This window comes from Dromiciops gliroides, chromosome 2, assembly GCF_019393635.1.
Source record: "Dromiciops gliroides isolate mDroGli1 chromosome 2, mDroGli1.pri, whole genome shotgun sequence".
Classification (NCBI taxonomy): Eukaryota; Metazoa; Chordata; class Mammalia; order Microbiotheria; family Microbiotheriidae; genus Dromiciops; species Dromiciops gliroides.
In genome coordinates this window covers 88,231,235-88,254,177 of record NC_057862.1, presented here as the reverse complement: position 1 = coordinate 88,254,177, position 22,943 = coordinate 88,231,235, and the positions used below count along the sequence as shown (strand labels likewise).

General features: G+C 39.3%; 1 protein-coding gene across 6 annotated transcripts in view; it reads left to right on the top strand.

Moving 5' to 3' along the window:
- Positions 1-8,123: 8,123 nt before the first annotated feature.
- The window catches only part of TACC2 (transforming acidic coiled-coil containing protein 2), a 306,574-nt gene continuing 291,754 nt past the window's right edge, over positions 8,124-22,943 (top strand). For all 6 annotated transcript variants that reach the window (XM_043983128.1, XM_043983126.1, XM_043983127.1 and 3 more), the window contains exon 1: positions 8,124-8,247. The gene's annotated coding sequence lies outside the window, so the exon portion shown is untranslated. The remainder of the gene's footprint in view (positions 8,248-22,943) is intronic.

Genomic DNA, 22,943 nt, shown 5'->3' with positions numbered 1-22,943 from the left:
TCCAAATTACCTCCAGCCTGGAAATCTAGACAAAAGATCTATATCCCCAACCCAAGCCTGGAGTTTCACCTTAGATTAGATCCTTATAAATCTGGGTGGGGTAGCAATACCTAAATTGAAGAGAATGTTGAATCTATCTGCTATCATCTGTCCTGTCCTTCAAAGGCTGAGCTTTGAAATGAGTACTTTAGAAAAAGAGACAGAACTCTGAATCTCCCCAAATCATTTGTCATTAATATTCATTTCTCTTAGTGTATAGACGTGTGTGTTTGGGATAGCTGCTACAAATGAATAAATTAAGCCCTGAGGTGAATAGAAAATGTTTGATTGTACTAGGAAATTACATAAGTGCTTTTTAAAATTTTTTTTTCTGCATAAGTGCTTCTAATGATCATGAGCTGCTTAGTGTCATAGCACCATGATTTCAAAAGAATTGAAATAGTAATCCATCCAAAGGGCAGTGGAAAGACACATGTGTGATATAAATAGACGGTGCTACCAAAGATGATTGGTATTAAGAAGCAGTACAGAGGGCAGCTAGGTGGTGTAGTGGATAAAGCACTGGCCCTGGATTCAGGAGGACCTGAGTTCAAATACAACCTCAGACACTTGACACTTACTAGCCGTGTGACCTTGGGCAAGTCACTTAACCCTCATTGCCCTGCAAAAAAAAAGTGGTACAAAGACATAATTAAATATTTATATGTCCAGAAAGGGTATGTAAAGGTTATATGTACAAAAGTGAGACATAAGATGGAGTCCAAGGGTCTAATGAACTGGGGGAAGGCCTCCAGAATGTTGGTTCTATATATTTGGGGGTTGGGAGAGGGTATTTAAATACAGAGAAGTGACTCTTGGGTGATGAGTAGATATGATCTGAGGTCCTGTATATAGCTTGTTTGTATATATTTGTTTACTTGTTGTCTCCTCATTAGATTGTGAGCTCTGTGAGGACAGAGACTATTTTTTGGCTTCTTTTTGTATCCCCAGCATTAGTACAGTGCCTGGTATATGTTCAGTCTGTCATGTCTGACTCTTTGGAACCCCATTTGGGATTTTCTTGGTAAAGATACTAGAGTTGTTTGCCATTTCCTTCTCCAGCTGATTTTGTTGTTGTTTGTCCTTCATTCTCATAGAGGACCATGACATGGGGTGTTGCCATGATTTGCAGTGAATTAGATTTAAGGGAGGGGGATGCTGTGCAAGGTCACCAACCTCACTCTCTCCTCCAGAGCCTTCTGAGTCCAGTGGCAAGATATACATTCAGACAACTGGAGATGTCCTGGATGTTTAAAGCAATTGGAGTTAAGTGACTTTCCCAGGATCACACGGCTAGTTAAGTGTCTGAGGTGAGATTTGTACTCAGGTCCTCCCGAATCCAGGGCTAGTGCTCTATCTACTGTGCCACCTACCTGCCCCTACTTCAGTAGATAAAGTACTGGCCCTGGAATCAGGAGGACCTGAGTTCAAATCTCACCTCAGACATTTACTAGCTATGTGACCCCGGGAAAGTCACTTAACTCCAATTGCCTTAAAATCTCTGGCGCCATCTCCAGTCATCCTGATGTCTAGCTCATTTTACAAATGAGGATACTGAGGCAAATAGGGTCAAGTGAACTGCCAAGGGTCACACAGCTAGTAAGTGTCTGAGGCCTCATTTGAAATCAGGTTTTCTTGACTTCAGGCCAGGTACTCTATCCACTTTGCTGCCTATGCTGGCACATAGTAGGTACTTAATAAATGTTTATTGACTGACAAATCTGTCGGCTTTGCATAGAATAGAAGAAAAGGTATGACTACACCACCAGCATATTAGTGAGAGAGAGAGAGAGAGAGAGAGAGAGAGAGAAGGTCTAAGGCAACCAAGGCTGGGCAATCTCTCAGTCTCCAAGTAAGGTTTCAGAATGGAATTATTTCTAACTGCTACCCTTCAAATATCTCTGGTATAGGGATACAAAGGAGGGTTCAAAGGAAAACTATTTACTGAATTGCTCTTAAAAGAGGAAGTAGCCCCCTAAACTTATTTTCCCCAGCTTAACCTATTTCTACCAAATGCTAATTACACAAAAGACTATCAAAAATAGTGAATATCCAATAAATCCAAGTAACCAAACAAAACAGCAAATAGAAACGGGAGTTCTACAGGTTAGAATATACTGCTGGAGAATGAGGAATTGAGCTCTTGAGCTGGGAGCAAAATAAGATCTCTGTTAAAACTAGGAAAAAAAGAATGATCTCACCCAGGGAAGTCAGGGTGGCACAGTAGATAGAGTGCTGGGCCTAGAGTCAAGAAGACTCAGCTTCCTAAGTTCAAATCCAGTCTTGAACACTTATTAGTTGTGTGACCCTGGGCAACTCACTTAACTCCATTTGCCTCAGTTTCCTCATCTGTAAAATGAACTGGAGAAGGAAATGGCAAACACTCCAATATCTTTGTCCCAGAAGGGCAGCTAGGTGGCGCAGTGGATAAAGCACCAGCCCTGGATTCAAGAGGACCTGAGTTTATATCTGACCTCAGATACTTGACACTTACTAGCTGTGTGACCCTGGGCAAGTCACTTAACCCTCACTGCCCTGCCCCCCCCCAAAAAAAACACAAAAAACAAAAGAAAACCCCAAATGGGCTCCTGAAGAGTTGGACAAAAGTGAACAACAACAGTAGCAAAAGAATTGCATACCCTGGAGATCAGGAGCATCATAGATCCAGCTCCCATACAAGTCCATCATTTAGGGAGCTCCAGCCTGTCAGACAAATCTTTTATTCTCCACAATCTCACGTGATGTTTTTTGTGTCTTTTCCAAGAGCATTTAGAATCAGTTCAGTAAGCCCTTTATATAGGTGTGCAGCATTTGGATTCTCTTGACCAATTAGGACTCAAGTCTTCCCCCATCTATAAAACCTGATGTTCAAGGCACTAGGGAAGGCTTCAGGGAACTGCCTCAAGCCCACCTGGGCAGGGCTGGGGCTTTATATCTATAAGTATAATTTGGAGGAGGGAGACAAAAGGCATTAGCATCTGGGAGTTCAAGAAAGGTTTCACGTGGAAAGTAGTACTTGAACTCAACTTTGAAAGAAACCAAGTATTCTAAGAGGTAGAGGGGAAGCTGTGCATTCCAGGCGCAGGCCATTCTATGCAATGTATAAAAAGCAGAGCTTGAATGTTGTGGGTACCGATCAGCCAAAAAAGGCTAATGTGGCTGAAATGAAAGTGTGTGACGGGAATTATTTTGTGATAAAGCAAGAAAGGTAGGTTGGAGTCAAGTTGTGAAGGGCTTGAAATGTTAATTTTTTTAAAAAAATGTTTCTATTTGACACTACATGTAACTGGAAAGCCCTGAAGTTTATGGAATAGTGGAATGACACTGGGCAGACCTGAGCTTCAGGAGAATCACTTTTGAATTGGAGAGGGGAGATCCTGGAGGTGCAGAGACCAACAAGGAGGCTATTGCAAAGATCTAGGAAAGAAATAATGAAGACCTGGACAAGAGTGGTGACTATATAAGTAGAGAAAAAGGGAATGGAGGTGAGAAATGTAAATTCAGAATCAACAAGATTTGACAATTGATTGTATAAAGAGGTCAAGGGTAGATGAAGAGTTAAAGAGGACTGTGAGTTTGTCCAATTCTCATCCAAGAAAAATAAGAAAAGATGATTAGTCATTAGTGTAGTAGCAACTACAAAGGAAATATATTATGTCCAAAGTTTTCAGATGACTGCCAATGATTTCTAAGTGGTTGGACCACTAAAAAAATTATTCTTAAGATCCTATATAAACGAAAAATTGAATATTGAGTTAAACCTAATGCAATCCATATCCATGACAATGTAGATTACATTCAGGCTAGGTCTCGTTACTACAGATATTTTTTAATGAAAATTTTTGTGTGAAAAGAAACCCCAGTCAATGGACTTTTTATTTCTACGTTAAACCAGAGATTTTCTTCCATTAAGCCAGAGATTTTTGGATAGTTCCTTGAAGTTGGTAAAAATGTGATTTGACCTCTCCTTCAAAGGAAAAGTAAAAAAGAACTATGCATGGAGTACTAATATTCAGTGTTTCCTGCTCTAGGTTAAAAAATTATGCAAGAATTACTCATCTTTACAAAATGATTTCATTATATGCTAAGCTGATGACAACAATAGTATAAATGAATGGCATTGGGCTAGTTCTACAAGTTAGAATAGGACTCAAGATGTACTTGAACAGATAAAATCTTTTCTTTGTACAGCAGTAAAAGCATGATTGCATTTGGTTCCATTTAAGAAACTTCATCTTCATTCATGTATGTCTGAAGAAAGGGGAGTTAGGAAAGTAGATGACAAACTACATAAACGTTCCCATTTGCTTGTTATTACACAGGAAATAATGGCATAATGAATATTTTAAAGCCTAACAACTCCCATACTTCGCTATGCCAATGTACTTGTAATCTCGTTAATGTATTTCCTTGAATAATAAAGATTACAACATAAACTCATCCTGTGAGACTCTTGTTCATGTTCTCCCATGAGTTCAGCATAAGATGGTTTACACAGCATGCTTGAAATCTTCATATTCTTCCTTAATTCATTTTTAAGATAAATTTTTATAGATAACTTTTGTTTTCATATCGCCTATATTTGCCATTGTAGTCCTCCCCTTCTTTCCCAGAGTCATGCCTAATACTAAAATATGAAGGTTAAAAAAAGAAAAAGTTCTATAAAACTAAACAATATAACCCCAAAAAGGGCTATTATATTCAATATCTTATGCTTATGATCCCCTACATCTACAAACAAGTAGAGGGAGTTGTCATCTCATATCTATTCTTTGGTGACAAACGTTTTCATTCTAATTTCATAGCGTTCTAGCTTTCTTTCTTTCTTTTTCTTTTCCTTTTCTTTTTTTCTTTTTCTTTTTTTTTTTTTTTTTGCCGGGCAATGAGAACTAAGTGACTTGCCCAGGGTCACACAGCTAGTAAGTGTCAAGTGTCTGAAGCCAGATTTGAACTCAGGTCCTCCTGAGCCCAGGGCTGGTGCCTTATTTACTATGCCACCTAGTTGCCCCCTATAGCATTTTATCTTGATAGTGTCACTGACGTTCTTTCCACTGATATTGTTGTAGTCATTGTATATACTGTTTTCTTGGTTCTGCTTACTTCAGTTTGTATCAATTCATATAAGACCTCACAATCTTCTGTATTTGCCATATTTGTTATTTCTTACACTTAGTAATCTTCCACTATATTCATGTATTATAATTTGTTTAGCTATTCCCCAATTGATAAGTATCTTTGTTTCTAGCTCTTTATTAACACACAAAAATGTTGCACAAATATTTAGGGGTATGTGTATATGTGTGTATAGTTGTATATATATATATATATATATATACATATATATATGTATGTATGTATGTATGTATGTATGTATGTATGTACTCTTTTGTATTTTGGTGCATCAGAGAATTCCAAAGCTAACTAGGAGTTCAGTGACAAAAAGAAAGGCCCCACAGATAGGTGATAGATAGATAATAGATATAGATAGATTGATACAGATAGCTGTGTATATATCTAACTATCTATCTGTCTGTCTATTATCTAGCCAGCTATCTATGGGGCTTTTTTTTTTCTACAAATTCACTGATGCACCAAAATACACCAGTGTACTTATCTTTCCATAATCTCTCCAACATTGACTATTCCCATATTTTGTCATTGTTGCCAATTTTCTGGGCGTGAGGTGAAACCTCAGAGTTGTTTGGATTTGGGGGCATTTTTCACCTGGTCTTTAATCTTCTTCAGTTCCTTTGAGAATTATTTGTTCATATTCATTGACCACTTATCTATTGGGGAATGGCTTGTGGTCTTCTATATTCTGTTAGTTGTCTATATACCTCAGACCCTTAGCAGAGACATTTGATTCTGTGTGTTTTCTTGAAATCAGAAGAGTACTAGTGGAGCATATAGCTAGTCCTCACTCTCTCAACATGATTAGATGGTCTTTTCAGTTATTAGTTTCTCTGACAATATCATTTACCTTTTTAAAAATACTACATCACAACTGGTTTTTTTTTAGCAGAGCAATGAGGGTTAAGTGACTTGGCCAGGGTCACACAGCTAGTAAGTGTCAAGTGTCTGAGGTCACATTTGAACTCATAATTTGTTTATTATGGATAAAGCACAGGCTCCTGAATCCAGGGCCTGTGCTTTATCCACTGCACCACCTAGCTGCTCCCTCCAGCCCCCCCAAAAAACTTCATTTAGGCAATACCATATCCAAAATTTTACAAACTGTTGTGGACTATTACTCTTTTAATGATCCCCAATTTCAGCTCTTCAGAGACTGTAGTAACTCATACCTACTTGACATATAACATCAGGAGAATAATGTTGTTTTTTGAAAATGGGCTTTTATTTCAGTGAGAAGCTTGGGGACATTAAAAGAATTTTGCATTTTCCCAAACACATTCCAGTCTGCTCTCCTTGTGTTCAATTCTGAGCCCAGACGTTATTTTTCAAGCCTAGAGGGCTGGCATGTTTTGACTGAGAAGGGCAGTGCCTGTTCTATCTGCCCCTACAATGTACCTGTTAACCCCTTTAGCACTACATCAGTTTATTACAATAGCTACCAAAGCCATGGATCAGAGAAGCATGGGGATTCTATCTCCTCCTTGCCCTGATCTATGTTCATTGTGTGAGGGAACAGAGCCCCACACCTTATTCCTTATCCTTTTTCCTTTTTAGTGTCCTCCCTTTCTAGCTCAAGTTTCCAGTATTCCCTAAATTGCCCTTCCTATTCAGAAGAAAAGGAGCTCATGTACTGCTCTCTACTATGTTAGAGACTTGGTGTATTTTCACTGCCTGGGTAGCCACTTGTGTTATAGGTTGGATTAAAAGGCTCTTGAGCTCTGAGATTCTGTGGTAAACAAATTCAGTAGATTGTCAATTTAACTGCATATCATGTAGTCAGGATGAAAGACCTAAAAAAAATAGTGGTAAATAAATCTTTCAAAGTGCTTCCAACTGGTACCTGGAATTGCACTTTTCCTTCCTGAAAAAAGATTTTTTTAAAAATCATCATAACAGAAGGGGAAAAAAACCTCCAAATTTTAAAATGGTCATGTTTATTGTGCATTATATATCACTGTTACACTTGCACTATTATTTGTGTTCAATATATATTCAAATAATAGTATCTCACATTTGCTTTACCATTCTAAAAGAATCTACCAAAATATAATTGAAGGTGAGCCTTGCAACAACCCTGTGAGGTAAGCTGGTCAAATATCAGTGTTTCCATTTTACAGATGAGAAAACTGAGAGTCAGAGAAGTTAGTGCTTACCCAAGATTATACAGCTAGCAAGTGGCAGGCAGGCTACTCACATCTAGTGAAATGCTTTAATTTTTAGATATTTTAGAACCTCATAATCTGAAATGGTTATAATCTTAAAGGTGATCTTCTTAAAGATCACTGTCTCTCAGGGGCAGCTAGGTGGCACAGTGGATAAAACACCAGCCCTGGATTCAGGAGGACCTGAGTTCAAATTTGGCCTTGATACTTACTAGCTGTGTGACCCTGGGCAAGTCATTTAGCCCTCATTCCCCTGCAAAACAAACAAATCAAAATAATAATAATAATAATATAGGTTGATTTCTAGAATTCAATAAAGAGGGATTTATTTAAGGTATTCCAAGAAAAAGACAACTGCTCTGTTTTATGAAACCTACAGGGGCCTACGAGATCAGCCTGACCTACCACCTCGTATCAGGAGATCTATTGTCCCTCCCCACCCCGACTCTCAGTCTTAGTTGAAAGCACGATTTGGCTAAGTTGAAGTAAAGAGTTGTTTCAGTTAAATGAATCTGGCTGCAGAAGGTTGTCCAGGAGGCCTTCATTTTCCAAAGAAGCTGCACAATTTTCCTGAGTATACAGTCAGAGAAAAGCAGTAGTCCCCCTCAGCTCTACCTGAGGGCTTGCTGCCTCTTGTGTTATTCTCATCTTGCGACTGAAAATTCCTTTTGAGAACTGACGTGTCACAGCAGTAAAGCTCCCAGGGTCAGATTCCTTACACTTCGCAGCCATCCAGCATAGTGTTCTCAACCTTAAGCCAACTCACATTTATAGAACGCTTGCTTTCATGTGATCCTGGGGGTGAAAAGAGGGACTATGAGTCGGGAGAGAGAAAAACCGTGGTGAAAAGTTATAAAATCAGGAAGAGAGTGGTCTTTTTTCCTTATTCTTGTTCATGTTAACAGAACACTGGGTAAGTAAGCCACAGATCCTATTTTCTTCTTTAAAGAACATGTACTTTGAACTAGTTTGGCAACTGAGATTAGAGGGATGAATGTTGAAAAGTCTTTTTAATTTTTTTTCTTACAGAGTGAAATTTAAAACTTATTTGTGTTTCTATTTGGGGTTTGTTTTTTAAAAAATAAGATGGTTTTTATTTCTTCCCCCAAATAGCCAATCGTGGCAAATATCCTGATTTTTCTGGGCCTCAGTTTCTTCATTTGTTAAATGAAAGGGTTGGTTTAAATGAGCAAGGGTCACTCCCTTCCAGCCTTAAAATTCTACAATTTAATGGTTCTGTCAGCAAGAGGCCTTAATATCACACATTTGTAATTAAGCAGCAATGTAATTTAAGAAGGTACTTGAACTTAAGACTTTATGGAAAATGAGTTATTTATAAGCTCTTAATCATGTTGGTTTATGACTGCATTTGCATTCATTCTTCTTTGGATTTGCACAAAACAAAATAACTTTCCAGATAGATTTCCTCATCTGTAAAATGAGAGATTTGGACAAGATAATAGCCATGCACCTATAGTACTATTTTAAATGTTGTGATTATCCATTTAAGTTGCCACGATGTTCAGAGAAAACGTGTGTTTCTTAGAATAATTCTTGGTGGTAGTTATTAGCCACATTGACAGGTCAAAACTGACCCAAGCCCAAACTAAGACATGGGACAATCTACATAATATTTCATTTCATTAGACCGTTTAATTTTAAGGAATCATTACCATCTTGTTACAATCTGGTGTTTGGGTTTGGAGATATTAAGTTCTTGGGGTTCTTAATACCCCTATGATTCTCTACCTATGAGTAAATAATTTCAGATATTTTTCCAAAGCATTTGGGGGAAAAACACTACATAACTTTTGAAGACTTTTTTTTTTTAGAAAAAAGTGCTTTATTTCATGTTAAACAAAACCTGTACTTTAGGAGATGGCTGCATTAAAATGGAAAGACCTCTAGACTCGTAGTTGGAAGATCTCAAACTTAATGCTGGCTTGCTACTTACTCCCTGTGTGACCTGGGACAATTTACTTAATCTTTCTGGGTTTCAGTGTTCTGATTTGTAAAATGAGGGGGGTTGAAAAATGATTTCTAATGTGCCTTAGAACTGTAAATCTTATGATCCTCTGGTCTTCCTAGACTATTTAGACCATTACAGGATAGCACTGAAAAGTGAAATGTGGTTATTTCTCTTTAGAGGAGAAGGAAAGGAGCATCTCTCAAAGTTTTGTATGTATGCATTTTAAACTCCTGATGTCCAAGATGGAACTCTTTTTATTTCTCCCTAAACTCACCCTTCCTCTGAGCTTTCTTATTTGGGTCCAGTCACCTAGATTAGAAACCTTTGAGTCATCTTGCATTCCTTCCTCTTCCTCACCTCCAGGTACCAGGTCTTGTCTCGCCTACTTCTGCAACATCTCATGTCCATCTCCTCCTCTCAGGTCTTGTAGCTGTCGCTCTTGGGCAGCCCCTCATCACCTCTTATCTGGTCTCCCTGCAGTTAGTTCTCACCCCTCTCCAGTCAACCTCCACACAGCTGCCAAATTAATATTCCTGAAGCACAGGTCTGATGGGGTCACTGCTCTGGTTAAGAAGCTCAGAGCTCCTCCTGCCTCTGAGATAAAGCACAAATTCCTCTGTTGAGCCTTTAAAGTCCTTCATACTCTGAAGCCTAGAAAGCCTTCAGGTGACTTTACCTTACTCCCCCCTTCTGGCCTCTAAAATTCAGCTGGAGTGACCTGGAGGTCCTTTCTTTCACATGACAGTCCATCAATGATTTTGCACTGGCTGTCCCCCATGTACACAATACTTTTGTTCAAATCTCAGCTCAGGTGTCACCTCCTGCTCTATGTAAGGCCTTTTCTGGTCCCCAGGTCATTATGCTCTCCTCCCCAGATATTACTTTGTATTGACTTTGTCTGTATTTTGTACTAACTGATCTGAGTACGTGTTGTATCCTCCCAATAGAATCTAAGTTCCTTGAAGTCAGGGAGTGTTTCCTTTTGTCTTTGATACCCAGCACCTAGTACCATGATTTGCACAGAGTAGTAGCTTGGTAAGTTTGTGGAATTGAATTGAATTGGGAATATTCTGAAGTTAACAAAAATTATTCAATCATAGGCCTGGAAGAAAACCTCGAAAGGCCACTTAGTCCAACCTACTGACTCACGTAGTACTATTCAAACAATTCCCCAATGATAACTGCTCTTTCCTTAAAGATCTATGAATAATAATCCATGATACCCTCCCATTTCAAATCTGGTCTTATAGTCATATAAATGTGTTCATCTATTTCTATAAGTTTATGCTGCCTTCAGGAGAAACATTCATAGGATGATCTTTAGAAGGGCTAGACTTTAAGGATACCTCAAAGGACCAAGCTGCGTTCATTGACAATGCCTTTTTTTTTTAATCCATAAGGCAAATAAAATAGAGATAAGATGAACATTTTTATTTCAAAGTAAAATTATAATAAAATTTTGGTGTCCATCAATGTACCTAGTCCTGCTAGTGTTAAATCTCCTCTATCTACTCTTTGCTGGGCCAGAAAAAATATTTTCTTACAAATTTATTGAGCACTTACTATGTGTCAGTCATTGCACTATTTGCTATGGAGAATGCAAAGAGTAGAGGTCTAGTGCCTGCCTCTGAAGACTATAGTCCAGTTGGGAAGGAAATTAGCTGAGGGAGAAGACTGTTTAGGATGCTAGACTGAAAATGAGAAGAGCGTAGAGTGGTAGAGATGTAAGGTGCTGTAGGAGTTCAAAGAAGGGAAGAGGTTATGACTAAAAAGAAAAAAAAAAGGATTTTTGGAAAGGATGTGAATTAAACTAGGATTTCATGGAAGATCTGGATTTTTATACTGGGAGAAAAGAAAGGCATTCCAGACAGAGGCAATGCACCAAAAGCACGCAGGAAAGAAAGCAGAATGGGGATGGTGGATAGATATGTTTAATGAGAATAGAGGATTTGTATCAGGAAGTTCCTGGAAAGATGGGCAGGAAGGGCTTTTAATGCCAGGTAAAGGCATTTAGATTTTATCCTGGGCACTGAGAAGCAATAGGAGGAATTCTGGGAAGGAAAATTACATGAGAAAATGTTGTCTAGAATGGTTAATCAGGCATCAGATGGGAAAATGGGTTGGAAGAAGGAAAAAATAGAGGCAGCTGAAACTGGTTAGAAAGCTAATCCAGTAGTCAAGGAGTGAGATGATGAGGGTAGTAGCAATAGGAATAGAAAGGAAGGGATAGATGCAAGAGACATCTGAAAAATCCACAGGATCTGGCCAGTGTCTTGATGGGAAGGGAGGTGGGATGCCAAGATGTCTTACCGTAAATAAAGATAAATGCATTTTTAAAATTATAGATTGTAAGCATAAATTTGTGTCTACATTTCTGTCCTTGTGAAATATACATGTCCAACAGAAATAAGAGAAGTATTTTTGCAAGATTACTTCCTGGTGTTTCCCAAATATTAATAATGGTCTTTGAATGGTCCATACAGCATGATTAGTGTCCTTAGTATGTAACCAAAAAAGGGGAAATCCTATTGTGCCAGATTAAAGTCTGTGAGCAGCCCATGTAGACTTTGGCCAGGATTGGCTTCCATGACTTTTAACTCCAGATTAACTCCAGCACCATACACCAGTGTTGTAAATCAAATAGGTCCAGGCAAAAGGGAAAGCTTTCTACAGTCGAACAGCTAACACCTGTTTGCAATCTGGTAGTGGCACTGGAGAAGTGGCCTAGCATCCCCAAATCCATGTACATAAGGAATCCCGAGGCACAAAGAGTATTTATGGCTGTGTACATTTCTGGTTAGATTCATTGATTCAATTCAACAAAATTTATTAAGCATCTCCTGCGTGCTGAATGAGCAGGAGCTAGGGGAAATACAAACTTCAGGTAAAGCATGGCATAATCATTATGTTAGCAAGTACTTTGAATTAATAACAACATTAGACACAAAGGGTCATGGCTTAATTTTACTTAGTACTTTAAAGTCTGCAAAGCATCGTACATACATCATTTCATTTGATCTTCACAACCACCCTGTGAGGTTGGTTACCATTATTTATAACTGTTTTAGAAATGTGTCAGCTGGGTTACAGAGATGTTAAGTGATCTGGCTATGATCACAGAGCCAGTACACAGTGAAGGTGAAAGTGAAACCCAGGCTTTTCTGGCCCCAATCTAACAATGATTTTTATATAGCATGTTACAAATACAATCTCATTTGAACCTCACAACCCTCTTCTGGGATAGGTACTACTGGTAATATGACCATTTTACAAATGGGGAAACTGAGGCTCCAAGAAACTAAAGGGATTTAGTCATATTTAAACAGCAAGTGTTAGAAGTGAGAAGCAAGACGAGGTCTTTCTGATTCCAAATTTATCACTCTTTCAGTATATCATGCAAAGTGTATGCAAAACCTTGAGAGATTTTTTTTCCCAAGGCAGGTGTTAGAGTTATTGCAGTTATAAAGAAGATATTGAAGACAGAATGGTTGACTGGTAGAGCTGAGCCCCATGGGTCTGATCCTCAGTTTCATAGTGTAATGATTGGAATGATGCCACCTGCTGGAGACTTACTGTAGGAAAGCTCCACCATGAGGAGAAGGCCTCTGAGGGCAAGGCCATGAAGCTTTTCTTTGGCGTCAGGAAGTGACATTTGCTTGTGGGAGGAAGAGGGGGCGAGGCTGTCTCTCTCCCTCTCTTTTGTCAGGATACTGGTGGAGAGTGGAGCTAGAAATGCACTCTCCCTTTAATAGATAGATAAATCTAGGCCTTTCTCTCTCTCTTTACCAAATTCTTATTCTCCTTAATAAATGCTTAAAAGTCTAACTCTTGCTAAAGCCTATAATTTATTGGCGACCACTCATTAGATATTTTAGACAGACTAGCTAAAATTTTAGCCCCTTACAAATAGGTTTAGAAGGGAACTCAATTTGATCAATTCATCCAAAGGTACCGATTTCTGGGAAGCTGATTCACACTATTCAAACTTAACAAAATTAGGATTCTAACTTATAAACCAGAATGCCAGTTTGCTGATTTACAATGAGAAGAGAACTAGCATCAGTCTTTTGTACAGGGTATTCCTTCCAAATGATCCAATCAGGTGAATCCTTCCAGGTGAGTTCACTCAGATAGTCAATTAACAAAGCCAGAAGGTTGCTGATGAGGCATAGAATCAAAACCAAAGGAGATGGATGTTGTTAAGTATTATTTCCATGGAGTTTGGGTAGCTTGACAAATGGTACTTCCCCACTCTGTCTATACTGCTTTCCAAAGGACTGATAGAGATCATCTTTAATCCAAGCATCCTTCCACCTACCCCACCCCCCAGCAGCACTGAATAAACACTGACAAATTCTTAATCTTTGGTTTTCCTTTTTCTAGTCTCTAAATAGACCAATCTGCTATGAAAATATTTGCTTCACCATGACACAATACAGTAGAGTACAGCTTCCTTTGCAATCACTCACTCTTTAGTTGCTTTTTTGGAGGACATTCTGGTAGACCCCCAAATGTAGTTGTGGATACTGTTCTTCACTGAGGTGATCACACTTGTTAGTCACCCAAAAGCAACATTACCTCATGCTACAGTACAGTGCTGGAGGGAAGAGTTTATTTACTTTAGCTATACTTTGGATTTGTGTTTCCCTGAGGGGGTTTCAGAAGACTCTATTCTCATCAACAGCCTATTCCCACATCATCTCTTGGCCAACCGCATTTTATGCTGATGCTGTTTCAAAGAGTGACATTTTCCTGACTTTGTTTTCAAATTCTGGAGGGTGGTCCCCAGATGGAGCTTTATAACCTCCATGCATTTGGGGAGCAAACATTTCACTTTCAGAAGTCCTTAGAACCAGTCAAGTAAATAGGCAATAACTAGATTTCATAAGATGTGTGGCAATCTACTCACTTTCAGGCACTTGGTAAACAATGTCCGTGAAGACACTTTTGCTAAAATTGATAATAAAGCTCAAGTTAGAACCTGACAAAGTTATTTCACGTCTCGAATTTCATACCAACCAGATGAGGCAGCTAACACTTGGACTCTAGGCCAGTCACAAGATCTCCTGCTCATATTTTCCAATTCTTTGAAGAGCATTTCATGATATTAGTGTTTGCATTGCCAAATAAGAAGTACACTCTTTGGCAGCTGTTTAATGGCCCCTCCCTGCCTCCAGGACTTCAATTTACTTTTGAAGACATTTCCTCTTCATTTTTCAAGGATGAAAAATCTCAGGTCTCTTTTTACTTAGTAGACTTGGTAGTACACCTTTGTCCTCATTACACTCTATCTTACTTTTTTTTTTTTTTGCAGGGCAATGAGGGTTAAGTGACTTGCCCAGGGTCACACAGCTAGTAAGTGTCAAGTGTCTGAGGCTGAATTTGAACTCAGGTCCTGCTGAATCCAGGGCTGGTGCTTTATCCACTGTGCCGTCTAGCTGCCCCCTACACTCTATCTTACATCCTAGTTATCTTCACACAGTTGGTATGCTACAAACCATACCTCCACCCCCACCCCCTCCAACTCCTTGGAGGCTATGACTGTCATTTAAAAAAAAATCTTTGTATTTCCAATTCCTTACTATATGTAAGTACTCAATAAATGTTGAACAGTTGATGAAGAAACAAGCTGTACATTGTAGAAGTGAAGGACTCAGGTGCAGAATGAGATACATATATTTTTGTATGTAGCCCCTAAAGGGGAGTTTGTTCTGCTTAGCTAGGCATAATTGTTATGAGAATTTTTTTTCTTTTTTCCAGTGTGATAAGGAGAGGGAGGAAGAGAAAATAGATTTCTATTCATTTTTTTTTAAACAAGAGATCAGCGAGTGTTTCAGACATGAAATGATGAAGTCTTTCAAATGAAGTCACTGTACTCAGTTTTACTGAACTGTTTGACTTTGTCACAAGAGGCCTCTCACAAAGTGGGAATAATCGGTAAATGTTTACACAAAGTATAGTGATAAAACTTTTAAAAAGACTCAGAGGTGGTGGTGGAGGGGGCAGAAATGGGACTTCCTGGCTGCTCCTTGGGGAATAGAGATAGGCTCTGAGGACTTGCTTCAAACAAAGCTCCTGGGATACTCAAAAAAAAAAAAGATTAGTGTAGAGACTGGGCTGCCCTCACAAATAGGAAGGAGTGGGCCACTCTGTATGTGGCCAAGGGGTTTAGATTTCAGAGCTATTGAGAAGGCCCCTTTCTATTACTTTGCCCCCCACCAAAATAACTTCACCCAGTCCCAGAAATTCCCCCATTTGAGATTCATAATTAAGGAGATTGAAGGCCTTTCTGTCTTTGAGAATCTTCTAGTCTACAAGTGGAAGCCTCAGAAGCCATTTTCAGGGTGCATCTTAAGGTGATAATACTCTAGTAATTCAATGGAACTGCGATTGCAGCAGTGCTTTGCTGATTATTGCCTGTTCAGCCTATAAGACTTCTCTATGTTCTGCCTCAAATTCAGTAGGTAGGGTTCTCTTGGTTTGGATTGAGGCAACTTGCTAAAATGGGGTAGAAAGGAAAAGGTGAGCCTCTGGGAGGAAACACAGAGGGGTAGTGAAAGTGGAAGTGGGAAAGTAACAAAAACAAATTTTATCTACTTGACAGTTGTACTCTAGGACCATCTCTGATTGGGGGACAAATGATCATCAAGCCATGCAGAGGTTATTCAAACAAGAAGAGACCTCCAGTTTCCTGTGTGGAAAAAAATCCTTGTAGCTTTCAAGGCAGCTAGTATACTGGAATGGAAGAAACATTGGAACTTAGTTCAAATTTGGGTAGTGATACTGATTATGTATGCTATTTCAGACATGCCACTGTTTGGGGGGATTTGACTAAGTTTCCTTGTCTTTATATCATAGGGGACTGGACAATGATAGCTCAAGGCTCATGAACATGTACATTGCTTTCTTTCTGAAAATCCCTTGGATTCCCTTGGACTTTGGAGAATGTGTAGACATTCTATGACTGTTTAATGTTTGCTTATCAAGGGGTGAGGAGAAAGGTCTCTTTGTTGAGCAGGAACTGATTGAGCATACAAAAAAATCGCATGGGTCAACTTAAGCTCTTCTGACAACGAGTGAGGCAAAAAGTACTATGGATCCCCTGTAGGGGAGAGACGCTGGGGCCTCCTCACCTATGCTCCTACCATGTAAGCCATGAACACATGGCCCTGCTGTTGTTTCTGCATCCTGTCTGTTTGTGTCTTCTTTCCTTTAGTACAGGGTCTTGTAAAATCTTAAAAAGTCCAGAGGGGCAGCTAGGTAGTGCAGTGGATAGAGCACCAGCCCTGGATTCAGGAGGACCTGAGTTCAAATTCGGCCTCAAACACTTAACGCTTACTAGCTGTGTGACCCTGGACAAGTCATTTAACCCTAATTGCCCCGCAAAAAAAAAAAAAAAAAAAAAAGGTCCAGGGATTGGAGGTCATACCAGAATTTACCAGCAGCCAAACCTGATATGGCACCAATGACTTGCCTGGCCCAATGTGGTCATGAATTATCAAATGCTCTATAGGACAGTAAGGAAGTGACTCACTCAGCAACAATGCTTTATTCAGAAGCGAACTTGATGGGGCAAATGCTTTGTAGCAACTATTTTTTGTTTGACCCCACTCTTTCCAGGAAGAGCCAAGGTAGTATAGGGGAGAGTAGGAGCCCAGGTATTAGGGGAGAAGAATGCTTTATAACTTCTGTTCTTACTATATCTTCTCATTAAATGTTCCTTTGTAAAAGCTAATTGCTATTAATTGATTAAATGATACTAGAACGCTAATCAATGGGGTCAATCAGTGACATAGGGAGGATACTACCTGTTAGTGGTGATTGATATTGGGAAGAACATACCAGAATGGGGGCACAAGCTGCTAACATTAGAAAGAGATCCCAGGCCCCTCAGAAGTACCTCTAAAAATGCCAGCTTTGCTCCAGGGAGTCTGACAGCAGTGTCTGTGGGAGGTGGGATAAAGACCCAAGTCTAATTTAGATAGACATGTAAAAAGAAGACCTTTGAGGTCTCTCCCAGTTGGAACATTCCCTAGTTCTACACAATGAGATTTAGCAAGGCAAAGTGGCCTCCGGGCCCCCTGGGCTGTTCTCTGGGACATCCAGCATCCTCCACTACCTAAGCAAAATGTCTTCTTTGAAGTATTCCCGCACTTGTTGTTTCCTCCATTAAAACGTGAGCACCTTGAGAGCAGGGACTCAGTGTTTGCCTTTCTTGTTCTCCCCAGCAGTCCGCACAGCGCCTGGGATAAGTGGTTGTGCACGGGCTGACGGGGCAGATCTCCTCCTGGTAGCTATTTGGCATTCTGCTCTGTCTGCCTCTCTTGGCATCATAGAAAGAGCACTGTATATAGAGTCGGAAGAAGTGTATTCAAATCCAAGGTCTGCTCCTTACGACCTGCATGACCTTGGGCAAATCACTTCCCCTCCTTAGGCCTCAGTTTCCTCGTTTGTGAAATGAGGGGCACAAGCTAATTAGTCTCCAAGATTCCTTTCAGCTCTGAAACACAAGATCCTTTTTTGTTTGGGTGTCAGGGGGTAGCCTTGTCAATTGGATTAGCTTTGGTTAGAAAAGATCTTCTTTTAAGTCTTGATTCTGCCACTTACCAACTCTGCCAAAAAAAAAAAACCAAACACTTTATTTTTGCAAAATGGTGATCATTGGGGCAGCTAGGTGGCGCAGTGGATGGAGCACCGGCCCTGGAGTCAGGAGGACCTGAGTTCAAATCGGGCCTCAGACACTTTACACTTACTAGCTGTGTGACCCTGGGCAAGTCACTTAATCCCAATTGCCTCACTAAAAAAACAAAACAAAACAAAATGGTGATCATTGCATTATTAATGCTATTTTTTAAAACTGTAGTGATGCTTTTAAAAAACAACCCTGGGGGCAGCTAGATGGTGCAGTGGATAGAGAACTGGCCCTGGATTCAGGAGGACCTGAGTTCAAATGAGGCCTCAGACACTTGACACTTAACTAGCTGTGTGACCCTGGGCAAGTCACTCAACCCCCATTGCCCCACAAAACAAAACAAAACAAAACAAAAAACCAAAACAACCCTGCCATTTCCCAATATGATCTTAGTAGATTACTTTTGTAACAAAGCAGAATTAAGCAAAATAAACGACCACATTGATCATGTCCAATGGAATTATTTTTATCACTGCTAAATGGGACTGGAGGCATCTCTATGACCCCAGGATGGGGTCATCTTCATTCCTGATGAAATGGTGGTTATGGGGCAACTAGGTGGTGCAGTAGATAAAGCACCAGCCCTGAATTCAGGAAGACCTGGGTTCAAATCTGGCCTCAGACACTTGACACTTACTAGCTGTGTGACCCTGGGCAAGTCACTTAATCCTCAATGCCCCATGCAAAAAAAAAGAAAGAAAGAAAGAAAGAAAGAAAGAAAGAAAGAAAGAAAGAAAGAAAGAAAGAAAGAAAGAAAGAAAGAAAGAAAAGAAAAGAAAAGAAAAGAAAAGAAGTGGTTGTATGCATAATCTGCCACTTTAAAGATATCTGGAGCTCCTAGTGTGGAAACTCCTTCTACAAATGCAAGTCATCAATTATTTTGCAACTTAGAGTATTAGAGAGTCATTGTAGCTACTGAGCCCTAGTGGTTAAGTGACTTGTCTAAGGTCACATAGCTGGTATGTGTCTATCCCGAGAGAATTTTTGTATACCTGCCATCTTTCCTGAGATAGCAAGTCACATAATTAACGCACGATTTTTTAATTTAGCTGAGACCCCAAAAGTTCAGCTCTGGTTAATAATAAAAAAAATGTTTGGCTCAACTTTATTACCTCTATTGACTTGAGAAATCTTCCTTTAGATCTGGCACTATCTGATTAGTTCCTGTTCAGTCTACAAATTCCAGTTAAAATCCCCAAATATTGCTGATAAGATCATTACTTTACTAGACAGAGAGATAGATAGATAGACAGATATGTATGTATGTATGCATGCATTCCTCTTCTGCTCTCAGTTCTTAGGTCTGTAGATCTTAATGTTCCCCTTTGCCCTCTGTAAAATTCTAGTTGTATCCATCCCTCCTTGTCCTACATGAGACTTTTGTGGCCCATTGGTTTTTGTTTACCATATAACTATGCTGAGTATTTAAGAAAATTACTTTGTGTGTTGATAAGTATGATTGGTAGCAGTACCTATCAATGCATCCCTGATTATTTTAAAATCATGCCAGAGGCAGGATTTGAAACCAAGTTTTCCTAACATCAGGGCTGGCTCTTTATTGGGGTATCATTGTGAAATCCCCCTTTTCTCTCTCTCTCTCTTTTTTTTTTTTTGGTGAGGCAATTGGGGTTAAGTGACTTGCCCAGGGTCACACAGCTAGTAAGTGTCAAATGTCTGAGGCCGGATTTGAACTCAGGTACTCCTAACTCCAGGGCCGGTGCTCTATCCATTGTGCCACTTAGCTGTCCCCCCTTTTCTCTTAATAGTAACTTGTTTTATGTGTTTTTGTTTTAGAGTATTTTATATGTACTACTGAATATTGAGTCCCACATCAAGCCAGGAAAGCATATTCTACCAGAGGTCTCAAAGGCAGAATCAGGAAGAACTAGAGTCAGAGTATAAATTCAAGTTTTAATTGTGAAGTTTCATAGTCAGACACTAGGGGTAGAGTTGATAAGGTGGGAAACAAAATTATTTCCAGAAGGGTGGAACCGAATCTACCTATGGCAGACAGCTGTAACCAGTCAGAATTTAAAGAGCTTGCTTAGAGAACTTACATGTGAAGGCATGAAAGCAGTGGAATTTAAGTATTCAAGAATACAATAAATATTTCATGAAGAATGAAAGAAATAAAGCCAAAGCAACAACAGAATTGTAATTAGCAACAAAATCATGTTCAGGTTCACTATCGCAGGTGAGCTACGCATAGTCCTAGAAGTCAATGTGGTTCTTCAGATCTTCCTATATAGGACCTGGGTTCCAATCCCACCTCTGATTTTCATCACTGCCCTTGTGTAATCTCAGGAAAGTCACTTTACTTTCTTGAATATCAGTTTCCTCATGTCTAAAAGAAGGTTGGACTAAAAGGCCTCCAGATCTTCCCTTCTACCTCCTGAAATAGGAGCCTATTAATCAATGCTGTGATTTAAAGTAATATTATAGTCTTTGAATGACTAACTGCTATTAAAACATGCAGCCTGAGGAGGGCACTCTAACTAGACAATCGTCATATGCCTATTTTGCAATGATCCCTATACCATCATCTGTGGGCCATCTTTTATCTCAATTCTTACCTAACTCTTAGTCATTGAGTGGGCATGGCCTCAAACAAACTGAGACCTGGGAAATACCTTAATTTAGAAAGGCCAAGGTCACCCACTGCATCCCAGGCCACAGCCAGTCATCTTGACCTTTGTCTTGCTACTGGACTCCAGTGACTCTGGAGGAGAGAACAAGGTTGATGACTTTGCGTAGCTCTGCCTCATTCAAATCCAGTTCACACACAAGTCAAGACATTACACTGATGATGTCATCGGTCCTCTTCAAGAATGAAGGATGAACAACAACAACATTGTGCATGATGTATGAATCAGGTAATGCAGCAACATCAACAAAACATGCTGTCACCTGTTAATGCCAGTAAATTATAGTAGCCATCCATGGTCAGACTGATTACTCTTACTCTTTATAATAGACTTAAAACAGCTATAAATCCTTAATAGGGAGGCGATGTGGAATAGTCAAAAGAACAGTATGCTAGGAGTTAGAAGACAGGGTTCAAGCCCCAGCTCTTTCTCCTAGATTTATAAAATTGGTCAAATTACTTAATAAACTGAGCCTCAGTTTCCTCACTTGTCTTTTGGGAATAATGCCCACAGTATCTACCCTCCAGATTTCTTGGGAGGCTCAAATGAGATCATATATGTAAAATGTTTTGCAATTCTTAATGCATTATATGAATGGAAGCTCTTATGGTTATAGATGTCAACTTTGTCAACTGGAAATCACCATATTAATGTAAAGTGTCATTAAACAAATGAGGAAAAAGTGTTTGTGTTCTTGATGTGCCTTGGATCCATTAGAAATCCAGTATCTCCTCCTGAAGGAGCTTACCTAAGAAAGATAATCTTAAAAACCTAATAAATATGATGAAAATGTGATTCTTGATCTCCAACAAGTGAATAATTGAAGAAAGACACAGATTGGTTCAAAGGTTAGCGAGGAAATCCTGAGTCATTTTTTTTTAATATAAGCTTTTAAGGAATATTTTACAAAATATAAAGAAGTAGATTCCTAGGTTATTCACAATTTTCCCTTAATAATATTGATCAGAGTTCTTTCTAAGGCCACAGGCCTTGCCATATGTCAAGTACAAGGTAGTACTTGTACTTTAGGGTAAATTCAGGTAAATTCTTTAGGGTAAATTCAGCTTTGCCATGTGTAAATGTCCCTGACTCTTAAAAGAATTAATGTCCTGGACTCTGACTTGATTTGTCACAGATATCTTCCCTCCTATACTTAAGGATTCTGGTTGGGCTAGATAAAGTGATAAAGTCCCCTTCCCCTTCTCAAGTCTCCTTATCCCCCTACATTCTCTCTCTTCTTCATTCTGCAAAATCCCCTTCTTATCCCCAGTCCCATTATGTTTCTCTTGTCCTTGACTTTTCAAAATGATAGCATGGCTCAATTTTGGGGTTGAACACTGATGTCTGGATTTTTGTGGGTTACAACAGCTTGTTTTCATAAAGAGTTTGGTTCTTTCTAATTTCTGGCCTGCATGGAAACTATGAGTAACATAAAGTTGAAGTTTGAAAATTTCATCAAGGATTCGTTTGAAAAAAATAAGAGAGAGAGAGAGAGAGAGAGAGAGAGAGCTTTGTTCAAGTCAATATATGGGTTTGGGTTCCATACTGGACTGAACGAGTATACTTACTCACATGCTGATTTCATGTATGTGTATATGTACACACATATGCATATATATGTAGCTAAAATATATTAATGCATCATATAGCCTCAATTTAACTTTTTTTAAAGTACTTTTATTGAGAACCTACTATGTGCAAAGCATTATACTAGGGGCAGGGGATGCAAAAATAGAAATGAAACAGCCTTTGCCTTGAAGGAGTTCCCATCCTATTTGGGAATAATATCCAGATTCTGATAAACAAATACAGAAGTCTGTGAGTACATAGGGAAGGGGCAATCACTAAAAGCTAGTATGGCTTCATCAAGAATGGTATATTCCAGACTAACCTCATTTCCTCTTTTTAAACAGGGTAACACGACTGGTAGACCAGAGGAATGTTATAAACATAGGATACTTTGATTTCAGCAAAGCATTTCACAAAGTCTCTCACACTGTGTTTCTGGATAGGGAGAAATGTGGGCTAGAATAAATGATAAAAAACAAATACATTTCCATGACCAGTCCCCTTCCCCTTCTCTACAGTCTCTCAATCCTACTACATTCCCTCCCTTTCTCCTTCATTCTTCAAAATCTCCTATCTCCATGCCCATTATGCACAGTTAGCTGGATTTGTGACTGATTGAATGGTAGGGCCCAAAGAGCAAGCATTAATGGGCCTATGTCCCATTGTTTGGAAGGTGGTATCTTGTAGACTGTCCTAAAGATCTGTCCAAGTCTTGTGCGGTTCAGCATTTTAAT